At 53.4% G+C, this 4,062-nt stretch overlaps 1 protein-coding gene across 1 annotated transcript in view; it reads left to right on the top strand.

Annotated features, from left to right (window-relative positions):
• The window catches only part of HLX (H2.0 like homeobox), a gene marked incomplete at its 5' end in the record, with an annotated part of 41,623 nt that overhangs the window by 4,298 nt on the left and 33,263 nt on the right, over positions 1 to 4,062 (top strand). The gene's annotated exons all lie outside the window — the stretch shown is intronic.

Below are 4,062 nucleotides of genomic sequence, written 5' to 3' on the forward strand. Positions count from 1 at the left end.
GGACCCCCGGGCTGAGCCCGCCCCGCCCCGCCTGCCCGCGCCGGGCCCCGCTCCCTGTAAATAAAACGTTTGCTACGGTTTGTAACCGGGCCTGGCGTCTTGGCAGCGGCCCGGACCCCCCTGCCCCGTCCGTGCGGGACCCGGCGGGGAGCCGGGCAGGGAGGGGTGGCACAGCCAGGGGCCGGGCACGGAGGAAGGCGGCAGGCGAGGGGGAAACGATCTCGGGCAACCGAGCCGCTCCTTCGGGGCTAGGCAGGGAGGGGGGATTTTCGCCCCGACTCCGGCCGCGTCTCAGGGCTCCAGGGCTGCCTTGCCCTGCAGGAGGCTGCAGGGGGCCGGGGGGCCTCATCCCGTGCAGCTGGAGGGGCCCGATCCCCAGAGGCCCACGGGCCTGGGACCATCATCACCTTCGAGGCCAGCAAGATCTGGCCCCTACTGCTCTAGCCCGGCTAAAGTAATTAGCAAGCTGGGTGTGTGTGCGTGTCTTAGAAAGCAACAGGAGTAGCTGCCGTGCCACACACTGTCACCCCAGACCAGTTGCTTCCTAGGTCTTTGTGCCTCCCGCACTTTCACATTTGTGAGGCTGAAGCCAGAATAAATGCAGGGAGCAGAAGAGCAGTAAGGTCTTCGCGCCTGCAGCAAAAATCCCTCCCGGGGGTTTCAGTGCAGGGCTGTGCGGTGGCAGCACACGGCTCTGTTTGCAAACAATGCTGGCTTTCCAAACCCAGCAAATAATATCGGGGTTATTTATAGAGCTGCTGCTGCTGTTGTGTATATTAGGTCCCTGTTTATTTTAAAGCACCGGGTTTATAACTTCCGCTAAAAAATAAGGGAAGAAATAGCCCGAATGCTCAGCAACAACTTCGACTGTGTTTATTTTTATTCTGGCAAAGCCATGTCATAGATAAACACGTTTTGGTTTATTTTTCTTCGGTTTTTTTTAAAATTATTATTATTGGCTATCTATCAAGCAACGAAGCTAGAGAAAATTTTTTTTGGGGTGGGGGAACTGGGCTTGCACACCCACATGTATTTTATCCGAAACTGATCGGGAGCTACCAGCTAAAGGAATCAATGAAGAGGCCAAGCGCATGTCAGAGTGTTTGTGGATTGGCAGTGTGCGGGCGTGAGTGTGTGTATGGGTTCGTCTGTGATTGTATATGATGTGCGTGTCTACGTGTGAACAACGTGTTTGTGTATATATGTAGGTCAGTGTGTGACAGATGTATGTGTTTCTGCATTGTGTGTGTATGTGCGTGTGCTATGTACAGTATGTTTGTGTATTATATGTGTGCATGTGCATGTGTTTGTCAGATGTGTGTGTGTATCTGTGTGTGTACATGTGCATTTGGTCTGTATGTTTATACGCGTGTGAGGCGTGTTTGCGTAGTGTAGTATGGGTGTATGACAGCTGTCCGTGTTTGCATACATCAATATGTGTGTATGACACATGCATGTTTGTGTATTGTGTGTGTACATGTGTATGTGCGTTTGCATTATGCGTACATGTGTATGATGTGTTTGTGTATTATGTGTGTATACATGTGCGTATGACGTCTGTGTGTATATGTATATGTGCATGTGTATGGCATGCATATGCTTGTGCTTTATGTCTATACGTGCACGTGCATTACATGCATGTGTATATGTGTACGTACGTGTGTATTTGTGTATTATGTGTGCATGTGTATGAACATGAGAGAGGTGTTTGTGTACGATGTGTGTATGTACGTGTATATGACAGCTGTCTGTGTTTGAGTATATGCATATGCGTATGTATATGTGCGTGTGTCTGACATGCGTTTGTGCATTATGTGTGTGTGTGTGGCGGATGCATGTGTCTGTTATACATGTACGCACACACATATGTATATGCACACACACCTGCTTGAGTATACATATGCGCGTGTATATGTGTGTGCGCGCGTATACACGTGTGTGTGCGAGCGTGTGTGTGCGCGGATACCCTCCTGGGCCTCCCCCCTATTGCAGAGCCGCCCTCAGCCTGGCCGCCCGCTCCAGCAGGCGGTGGCGGTGGCGGTGCAGCCCCGGTTGCCCCTACAAGAAGGGCACAGAGGCCAGGAGTCACCAGACAAACCTGGCCACAGGGCTCACCAGACAAACGTGGGGGAGTAAACCCCTCTGCCACGGGGGGGACAGTGGTTTCTTGGGGACCCCGCCGGCAACCCTCTCTCCCTCGCTGTCTCCCAGCCACTTCTTTCCACTGGGCACCAGACGCGGGGAGCGGGGCCCGCCTGGCCCATGCCAGCCGGAGCCGCGCTGAGCCCCGCGCCTGCCCCGTGTCCTATGTAGCCTGGGAGCTGCTCTGAGGTGCCCTGCGGAGGCTGGCAGCGCGGCTCATCCTTCAGCGCTGAAGCATTTCGGTGCGGGGTTTATTACAAAAATGAAATGCATCGAATAAAAAGGGTCCCACCGCGCGCCCCCTCCCCAGCCTCCAGCACAGCGCCCACATGGCCGCTGGGGGCTTCCTGCTGGGGGGCACGGGCACCGACACCGGCCCCGGCTGCGGGGACCCGTGCCCCCTCCACTGGGGTAGCCGCGGGGGCACTTCGCGGAGAAAACCTCTGAGCCTGATAAATCAGCCCCTAGAGACAGGAGTGCGTTCTCCCCTCCCCCCCGTCCTTCCTCCCCAGTTTTCATATGGGGGGAATGGAATTACTAATTCACTCTGGTCTAATAAAACATAGCACATTTGCCCAAAGGTCCTTGTCTGCCTAATAAACTCCGAGGCCTTTTCGTGCTCGCTCATCCGATCGCGGCACCTCTCCTTCCTCACAGCCCTGAAACCCGGCTGCCTGGGCGCATCCAGCCGGGCCCCGCACCTCGCCCCGCAGAAACGTACCAAGGAGTGCACGGAAGTTGCACGGGCTGCTTTTCTGCCCGGCCTGCTCCCCTCTTTCGGGGTGATCCCCCACTGCCACCAGCGCAAAAGTCAGCTTGGGACATAGCTCTCCCTCTCTTCCTCTCTCTTTAAAGAAAAGAAATAGCCGAAACATTTTAAACGAAAGAAATGGTAGAGCTGGTGTCTCGATTCCTACCTTCACTCACGGGAAGTTACCTACTGTGCAGTGTAGACGGCGCGCACACTTACACACACACACGCGACAGACATACACAGACACACACACTTCACACTTCACACAGGCACACAGACACACCACGGACACCCACCCACCCACCACGCTTAATATTTCAGTATTTCAGGGAGGAAAACGACCCCCCTTGCTCTGGCAGATCAAAGGCTGCCCTTCCCTTGATCATCACGGTGAAGCCGCCCACAAAGAAACGAGGGGGCAAATAAATGCCAGAGGGGCTGGCGATCTGAATGCCCGAAGGCGCTGCGTTTTTTGAACACATCTGTATTTTATTGCATTTTATTATTATTATTATTATTATTATTATTATTATTATTATTATTTTAAGACCAGGCTTCAGTGGCCATTAAAAAGAAAAAAAAAAGCATTGTTTGCAGGGAAAGACTCCTTTGAGGAGCGCACATCATCTTCCCTCTCGCTTCTGGCTTCGGGACGGGCTGGCGTCCACCAGACGAACGGCAATCTCCGAAATGTCAGCTTTGGCCACAATCTGTATTAAAACAAAACAAAACAAAACAACCCAGACAGAAAATAGCGACCCCCCCGTTGTTCTCGGTGCGGAGCGGTGCCCGGGGGTGCTGGCTGTTCACACATCACCTTTATTCACCTTGTCCCATCTGCAGCCCAGCACGGGAGGCAAACAGCGCCGTGCGGGCGCGGTCTCGGCTGCGGACCTGGAGAGTCTCACCCCCCTTTCATACTGCGCCTCCTGGATCAAAATGTCCCAGTTCAAAATCCCATTTTGATTATATATATATATATATTTGGGGGGTGAGGAGGGGGAGGGTTGAATGAAATATTCTCCTGTCCTTCTCAGGTCACCAGGGATCACACGCTGTGGTGCTTGTTATAAAGCTGCAATGGCAACTCCCCACCCCCGCCCCCGATTTTGAAACTTGTGAAATATTTCCCTCGACAAATAAATCATCTAAATGATCGGGGCGGG

This window comes from Crocodylus porosus, unplaced genomic scaffold (assembly GCF_001723895.1).
Source record: "Crocodylus porosus isolate Cpor-Errol unplaced genomic scaffold, CroPor_comp1, whole genome shotgun sequence".
Lineage (NCBI taxonomy): Eukaryota > Metazoa > Chordata > Crocodylia > Crocodylidae > Crocodylus > Crocodylus porosus.